The sequence below is a fragment of the Otolemur garnettii genome, unplaced genomic scaffold (genome assembly GCF_000181295.1).
Source record: "Otolemur garnettii isolate 467f Iridium unplaced genomic scaffold, OtoGar3 scaffold00012, whole genome shotgun sequence".
Taxonomy (NCBI): domain Eukaryota; kingdom Metazoa; phylum Chordata; class Mammalia; order Primates; family Galagidae; genus Otolemur; species Otolemur garnettii.
The window spans coordinates 31,621,307-31,631,093 of NW_003852407.1; positions in this window are offsets into that span (position 1 = coordinate 31,621,307).

A 9,787-nucleotide genomic window follows, 5' to 3' on the forward strand; every position below is an offset into this window, starting at 1 on the left:
AAAAAAAAAAAAGACAGAGATAGATGTATATACACATATTAACTATATATACATGCCCAGTACAGCATAAAAAAAGGAGTATTATTTTCTTAGTTTTACAGATTAGAAAATTATATTCTGATGTTTTGCCCAGATTTACAAAGCAGTTACCTTCAGCTTCCCAGTCTTCCCAACTAAGGCTGTAGATTGAAGAAGAAAAAATTACTGGTATAATTTGGTAAATTCCTGTTCCCTCCCAAATCCATAAGCAAAACAAAATAGCTGTTTTAAGCTATTGAGTTTGGGAGCTGATTTGTTACATAAAAATAGAAGCTGGAATAACATACAAGAAAATAAAAATAGTTGCTTATTAGCATTTTAATAACTCTACGAAAAGAGGGATTTTTGACATGTTCAGAAAATAGAATTAGATATTCCTCACACAGTTTCTCAGTCTTATGTTCCTCCTTTTAAAATTTTGATTTCTGCAAAAGACAATTACTAGACATTTTTGATTATTGAAATAGGAGAGACATCATTCTTCATAATTTTAGGCATCTGATATGTTCACTGGAATTTAAATCAGTTTCTATGATAAATGGCTTAAGTCTTTGGATTTAAAAAATGATTCTCCCTAAGTAATTCTTTGCCTTATGTTTCCATTTTTTAAATTATGATTAGATCTCTTAAAATGCAAATAGCAACATTTTCCTTTGTGAAATAGAAAAATGTACAAATATTCCACTACATAATAATTAAAAATTTACATATTATACATTTGACACATCATTAATTTAAAAGTGGAAACTTTCTTTCGGATTCTTTTAAATATGTAAAAATACTAAAAATACTTTTGGTATTCCTCAAATTATTAGATTACATGTTCTTTTACTAAAATTAATTTTAAAATGATAAAACTTAATCATGCTCATATTTACATCAACTGTATTCATTGTCTGTTTCTTATTTTATATATGCAAATGGAAGTTAACATATGGTAAATTCACATAGTATTACTTTTTTGGTAATCCATAAAAATTAATTTTTCCATTAAGGCTTTACTGGAATTGTGTAACTTTGAAAATATTATTTTACAGTTGCATTATTCACCTTATTTTAAAAAGTTTTTTAATTTTCAGCACGTCATTAATTCCAATGCATATGAGGTGTGAGAGTTTATTCTCTCATAGGAGGGACAATCCCAGGGAGGAGGCCCAAAAAAGTGTCATGAGAGTTGGAGGATTTACACAAAGTCCATTTACCCTTTCCATTATCTCTCTGAGTCTGAAATGTACTCTTTGATCGTCAACCTGGTGACTTCCAAGTTTTTGAGCAAACAGTAATCTGCTATTTCTGTAGAGGTGAAACTGCGCACCGGAGCGCAAATGAGTCCATGTGAATGTCACACTCTGTTTAAAAGTCGTCTCCGTTTCCTGCTCAAGAGTTTGCAGAACTTTTTTGTATCCTCTTGCCAAAAGCAACATTTGCACACTTGATAGAAAATAAAGCCATAGAGTGTAAAATACTATTCACTCTAGACTTTTTATATTGATACGTTTATATCCAATCAGGAAAATAGTTCTCCAGGAACCTCAGGGGTTTTTTCTTTTAAATTTTCATAATTTCTTTTTCAAATTATGGCTCATTGTGAAATAAATTCATTTAGACTTGGTTTTTATTAGCTTTTGTTTATTAAGCCCTTGCTACAAGCCACTCTAGGCACTGTACACATATTAACACATTTCAGTCTCACTGTTACTGGCTGGACTTACTATCTTCAGTTACAGCCAAGGGAATCGAAGCACAGCTCAAGATCACACGCTAAGTGACAACGCCAGCTGCTCGTGTGCAGATAGAGCACCTACATCCCTGGGCCCCAGCCATGGGCCACAGACTGCACCAGAGGAGGCGAGCAGCTGACGAATGAGCAACTCCTCATCTGGATTTATAGTTACTCCCTAAGAGCAGCGTCGGCACCTGAGCTGCACCTCCTGTGGGATCAGCTGCAGCGAGAGATTCTCACGGCGCGTGAACCCTAGTGTACGCTGTGCGTGCAGGGATTTAGGTGCGCGCTCCTCAGGCAGTGTGAGTAAATGCTAAATTTGGAGGCCATCAGGTGATTCTAACTCCAGTTAATTGAATGGATATAGATTTAGGAAGGAAGAAATGGAGTTTGTTGGCATGGTAGAAAAATCTGCATAGTAAAATAACTTCAAATGCATAATCTCTGATGGTTTATGAAAGAATAGTACTATACATTGTACTGAATATACTTACCCTGAAAATGGGCAATGGTAGATAATTTAGCACAGTCTTTAAAATGAATTAAAAATGTATAAACTTAGAAAATTTATCATTTGCCTGCAAAATTTTCACTAATTAAGTCTTCACTTGTCTATTTCATCCTGTTCCAGGCACAGCCATTTTCTTTTGGCAACTTATCTGTTCAACTTAACAAAAAAAAATGAAGATATTTTTCTTATAGCCAATTATATAAAATCTCAGTTCTAGTCATAACTTCGTATGATTAGAAGTGACTGCCATGCTATAATGACTATTTTTATCTCTTAAATAAAGTTAAAAAATAGGTAAAACGAAGAAAAAAGTGAATATTGCCTTACCGGGTAGGATAGATTTGGGGGAAGAGTAATTGCTAATCCCAAATTGTTTATTTTTTAAAAAAATATTATATCCAATTTTTCTTTTTAGTGTCACATATACTGAGGCAATATAATCTTATGTTCCCCTTTGTTTAATTCAGAAAGATGAGAAAAGCAAGTATTTCCCTCTTATAGAAGAAAGGAAAAGCGCATTAGTAACTCATAACATTTGAGGTGTGCAGATACGTGGCAGGGGCTATACTCAAAACCAGCTTACATGATAGCGACTTTTATAATCTCCATTTTACAGATGAGTTTTAGAAGATGAAGAGAGATTAAATTCTTTGCAAATAGATTGGCCAAATTGAAATCAGGCTTGTCTGACATGAGTGACAAAAATTTCTTAAAGAGGAACAAGAAGCCTGTACCGTGCTGGCCTTTGAATCTCTATGAGGAACGAGAGGGCCCCTCTCCCTCACTTCGCAGCTCTAGGTTGCATCTTCCAGAGTGTAAGCCTTCTTTCAGAAATGAACTCTCAACCATGGATGGTCTCACGCTTACTTCTCCGTGTAGGAAAACCTGTTTCCGAGCAGCCACGGTTTTCTGCATTTGTATGAGACAGTAATGTGTTGTTCCCTAACCCAGACTTCATTGGAAACATTTTGGACTATTTGCTTTCTTTTTCTCTTCTACTTACAAAAGCAATGGGTGCTCTTTACAGAAAATAGAAAGTAACCCAGATGAAAAATATCATTCATAATCCTAGAGTCAAAATCTAAACATTGCAAAAGTTTTGGTCAATAGCAGAGAAAGAAAAAGAGCAAGACAAGGGGTGGGGGGGAATGAGGGCAATCCTACATACATTCTTTTGAAACTTCATTTTTCATTTACTGTGTCTATGAACACTTGTTCATGCTGTCAAGTAAATTTCTAGTTGTTGCAGTGTATTCATGATTGATACCATTCTTCAAAAATGTTTGTATCTGCTTGGTATTGTACTGAGTGTTTTATAACAGTACTTCCCACATACCAGTCTACTAGATAAGACTGAAATTATTACTGTCACTGAAATGTAGAGAATGAAAGTTGTGCAAGACTATTAGGCAAGATCCACCATTAGTACTATGGTTTGTCTTTTTCCAAATGGCTCTTGGTACCATAGTGGTTTGTATGCTGCCTGTAAATAGTACAATTTGTTTAACCAATGTCATATCTGGGGACTTCTAGGCTACTTAAAAATTTCTTTTTTTGCAAATAACTGTGCAATGAACATCCTTATAAATTCATGAAAATAAATTATTAGGTTAGTTATTGTGTACATTATTAAAACTTTTATATATTAATAAAATATCTTCCGAAAAACCTGGACCAGTTACTTTTCCACCAGCTGTATATGAAAGTGCCCACTTCCAGGCACTAGGGACAAAAAAAAAGATAGCTTGCAAAAATATTTTTATTTAGAGAGTTGAAAATAATAACTAGTTATTAGTCTGGTTTGTAGTTCTTGAAATAGTAGTGAAATCGAGCTTTTTGCATTCTTTGGACTATTTATTTCTACTTATTTTTATGTATTTCAATTCATTCCTTTCCTATCTTTCTATTGGAATAACATTTTTCCTTAAAGATATTGTATTTATGCAATATATATATATTATATCTTTATATTTTAAAAGATGCATTATGGATATTAATATTGTCATTTAATTTTACATATATTAGTCCTCTGTTTTCCAAGGATCTCACTCAATGTTTTGAGCAGAAATATAAACCAAACTTCTATAATCCTGTTCCAAATATTGCAGGGGCATCCAACCCCCATATACACACCTATCTCCCTGTTCTGTTTATTCTGAGAAAGTATGAGAAGATACAGGAATCTCTTAAAAACTATTGCTAATAAAGTACCTTATTTGTCCACTAATTTAATAAATTGATGTTTGCTTATTAGATGCTAGACACTCTTTAGCCAGTAGTTTTCAATTTGAGTGTGCATTAGAATCATAAAGGTTGCTTGTTAAAAAGATAGATGCTGTTTAACTTCCAGCCATAGTCACTGATTCATTAGGACTGGAGGGGAGCCCAGAAATCTACATTTTTCTAAGCACTCTTGTAATTTTGTTGAGAGTGGCTCACTACCCACATTCTGAAGGGTGTAATGTGTGGATAAAACTTAAAATTAAAACAGGCTACTCTCATATAATGAGATGGGTACTGTATTAAAACAGAATTATGTTTAGAAACCTATAAAAGAAAAACATGTAATCTGTTCTTTGGTGGGGGGAGGAAGGTAGTTCTTGGTCAAATGATACACAAGTTGAGACTTAAACAATGATGGTAATTATTAAAATGCAGCTGAGCATGATCCACCAGGATGAATGCATTTCAGAAAGGGTACAAAGATAAAGCCAAAGAACTAAGGAATGCTTGGATTATGAAGAGTTTCATCAGCTATGTTAAGAATCCTGTATTTTACTTTGAAAGCCATGGGAGACTTTAGAGCATTACATAAAAGTTTCACTTAGAAAGATCACTTTGTGTGATACACTGCCAATAAAACAGTAAAAGACCCACGAAGGGACTACTTCAGGGCATACTACGTTAATCTAGGAAAGAGAAAATGCAAGGCTGAATAGAATAGTTTTATTGAGAATATAGAAAAGTTGCCTACATTGAATTGAGGAGCTAAGAGTGGCATTATTGTTGATGAAAAAATTAAATTGCTGATTTGTCTGGAAGAAATGGAGAAGAGAGAGAGGTGAAGAAAAATGCCACAGTATCTGGCAAAAGCAACTCTATGCACTCTGAGACAGATAATACTAAAAGAGGGTGAGGTTTGGGAGGAGTAAAGGTAAGGCTAGGATGTGTGGTGCTTGAAACTTATGAAGTTTATAGGCATCTTTTCAGCCAGATGACCATGTAAACATATTACTACATCACTTAAATAGCATTGGAAGTTACCTACTTGTGAAGCCAATGCTTGAGCTTTGTTAGTCAAATATACCACTTGGAGTGGAGCTCACTTTGGACCTGTTAAATGCAAGGGCTATCCAAATAGAGTTGTACAATAAATAGTTCAACAACAACAAACATGAAAAAGGAAAAGAAACCCACCCAGTCCAGAAATGTCTTTTTTCCCATTCTATTCCTAGAATCACATACACTGCCCAGCACGCAGTAGCACAGAGTACTTAAGAATGGAATGAAATGACTGCTCCGTACAGCATTCTTATGCTGGGAAGGAGGAATGGGAGTTGATTGCTTGGAAATAACTCCCGTCGTGTCTCTAGACTCTGGAGACAGAAACAGTGACTAGAACCACTGGACATTGCAGGCAGAAAAGTGCAACTGATGGAAGTTGCCCTGCCAAGGGGGGAGGTTTTTTGAGTTACAAAGAAAAAGGATTCCAGAATTACTCTTAGTCATAGGAAAGAAAATTGGAGAATATTTATTTTCATCCTTAATCTTTATTCATCTATCTTTTTAGTCTTTGAGTTAATCTCCTAGCAAAGTGTTAAAAGGGCTAAGGTGGAACTTAAAGTAATTTTTTTTCTTTTAGAAAACAACCAAAGACTTAACATTTCTCCTGAGATTATAATGAGCCTTGTAGCTTACTGGCTTCAGGTATACTCATTGCCAAAATAAGAAACAAGAAAAAATCTTCAAAGCTTACTTCTGTCATGCTCTGCTTCGGAATAAGTTGTAGTAACTATTAACTAGGTGAGAAAACACACATGGTGCCAAAGACGTGGTGCCAAAGACGTATCAGGATGAACGACAGATCAGATGTGTGACCAACAGAAGAAGAAGAATTCAAGGCTCAGTTTCAATTAATCACAAAGGGTCACATACTAATACACAATAGTTCGAGATTTTAAGAACATTACTAGCAAAGAATTATCCATAAAGGAAAATGGTGGGGCAGACTGGCAATTGTCAAGAGCTTATTGTCTCTGATGAGGACTCGTATAAATGAGCCAGCAACAAGTGGTCCTTCCCCAGATGTGTGGATAGGTGAGTGACAAGTCTACTACCCATGTGTTCTGGGGCTTGAGATGGTTGGAAGAAAGTCTTCAGCCATTCTTCTCCCTCCAAACCCTTTACTCTGACAAAGGTCTGACACAGGAAGGGAAGGGACTGGAACTTTGACACGCCATTTTCCGGAGATTGACAGATACTAACAAGAACCCAAGCTGAGTCACCCTGGCATGGATGACTAACTGTTCACCCCCTCCCCCCCAAAAAAAATCATGGTCCACATTCCAAACAGTGCTAAGTGGTCACCTGCTAAGCTAAGGGCTAGATTTCCCAGTCCCATGGGAATCAGATACCATACTGAGCCTGTTACTAGTTTTTGCTTATGAAATGGGACGAGAAAGAGTAGGTTTCAACTAAGAGTTTGTGAACATCGGTCGGGGCATTTTTATTCTGTGGATTTCCTCAGTTTGGATGCAGAAGGCTCTGGAACTCTAGCAGATGATGGAGGCACAATTTAGCAGAAGCCTGAATCCCTAAATGAGTGTGTGGAAGAAAACCACCTGCCAACTAGCTATACCCATGTTGCCCTGTAAACCTTGAACTAAATATTAACTTTTTAGTAGTAATCACAGGTAGTTACAGCAGCTAATCACCCTAACTGATACACAAACCAACAAAAATGATGAACACATCACCAATGATAAGGAATACAGAGAAATGGGAGAAGAAATTATTGGCTATTTTTTGGCTATTGTTACGCACATAAACATTTAGCTGAATCTCAGGGACCTATAATTCCAGGTTGAGTTCAACTGAGGGCAAAGGCACCAGCTCCATCTAATCCCAGCTCAGTACAAACGAGAAAAATTGAATGCTCACATTTTGCAGACTTTATGGAATGCACGGCATGTGCTGTTCTTATGTGGACTTGTTTGTGGCTACCTGGAGGCCTCTGCTGTGTGAAAAAAACTACTCTGACTACACATTTGTATGTCTTTGGGGTGCACTGGAGACACAAGGTGAAGAGAAAGAGACTCTGCTAAGATCTCACAATCCTGGCAACACATCTGCATACATAGCAGCTTAATCAGAATTCCATGGTGCCACTTGATCGCTCAGATTTTGAACATTCCTCTAAGGAGCTGGCAGTAACAAATGAAGGCAAAGGTTAAAAGCAATTTCCAGACCCACCATGACTTGATAATTTCAACTTTCAGTTGTCACTTATTGATTTAGCTGGCAGAACCAGAATGTGCTCTTTAAACACATTTGTCCCTACGTAATCACTGTGCATGAATTCTCTGCCCTGGAGGTATGTGAATGATGCCCATCTGTCAACTCCCTGGCAAAGAAGGAACTATAATCCCATTTCAGGGACTGAGGCTTGCCATCTGCAAAGGGTTCAACTGTGCCTTTATAGACATTTCGCTAAACTAATAAGGAACGAGAAGATATTATCTTCAAATTGGTGAGTTGCTATGAAGTCATATTATAAATTAAATTAAGTGCCAGGCTGATGCTTTCAGCATAAGACAGTAAGTTGTGTGTCTGGGTATTTGTAAGCTGAGCAATTCTTCTGGGAAGAGGATGAAAAATATTTTATCGATGGCAATCTCTGTTCATCAGTTTTCATGGAAGACTAAGAATTTGTCATACTTTTACATGGAAAGTTAGGTATTTAGTATCAGGTATATGGTTTTATTCCATGTTTTATAATGGTGCAGCGCTTCCATTTACTCAGTTCATTCCTGTTCAGTGAATTAAAGAGAATTTTAAAAAGACATTCTAGGGTAACAGGAAAAGATGGTTGTTGAAACTGAAATTACAGAAGAGTGAAAATTGAACAAAATTCATCCTTAATCCTACTTCAAATCATTTTCTGTTGTTCTAACTAGGCATTTTCTATTCATATTTATACATGATTGAAAGCATACTATGTGCAAATATATAAACTGTTCGTTTTACTAAATTTTTAAAACCAGTTTCTCACTTTGCTTTATTATTACACACCTTTTCTGTTTGCCGTCTTTAAACATGTCAGGCATGCTATCAACTCACTTGCAATTTTTTCTGCCTGCAATACTCCTATCAAGCTAGTCCCATGCTTTGCTCTGTCATTTAATTTAGATTTTTTATTCAAATTTCACTTTCTTAGTGTCACGTTCCCTCCCTTATTTTTATGCATATATTCTATCTATCCAACATATTATTGACTTTGCATATTTATTTCCATTTATTTTCTTTATTACCTCTCTCCTCTTCCAGAATAGTACATAGCACATACTAGAAATGTGATATATAATTTATAAAAAATATATGAAACTGTCATAGATAAATAATATTATATACATTTATTCATCATATTTTAGTCCATCCTCTATTTTATGTGGTTTCATATTTTATTGTAAAAAATTTGTTATAAATATTTAGTCTGTACTATGAATGGAGATAGACTTTTTCAGTATAGAAATCAGTGAGGGAAGCCATAGAAACCTGTATATTTGATTAAAGTGAACATATTTATCATAGCATAAATACCATCAAAATTAGAAAACAAAACAAATGAACAAGTTTTTAAAAACTTGACTGTGTTCATTTGGAATATGGAAGAATAAGTTTGCATTTCTATGTATTCTTCTTTTCTTCATGGATTTCTCCATCAATTTTAAGCTCAGAACAATTCTGCTCTCTTTGAGAATTTAACACATATTTACATTTATCTTCTTTCATATTTCTTATGACTTATTTTTTCTCAATCAACCCTTAAATGCATCAGTAAACTTAATTATTCATTGCCTTGTGTTTGTTTTTAAATGACTAACTTTTGCAGACATCCATTGTTTCTTTCCTGTCTCAAATCAATTTCCTCTTCCTTTGTTAATAGCATCCTGATTTTCCCTTGGGGAGTCAATCTTCCTTGGCAAGTAGCATCAAAGTCTTCAAATGTATGCAAGTGACCTGAACTTGGACAGAGTGGATGGATTTATTCATGAATGGACACCTTTCTTTGAACTGTCCAATGAAAGTCAACCAGATACTTCTGTGTGGCCAGATGGGAAGTAGGTTACCATTTCCTCCATTATTATTCTACTGGTCAAACCAATACCTGAAGCTGCTTGTGGTCATGTTTGTGGTTATTTGGGGGAGCTAACTGACAATAAAATCATAACAAAGAAAAGGAGAGCCAAAGAAACTGACATGTGACTGAGTCCTGATAGGCTTATTTGAACCCT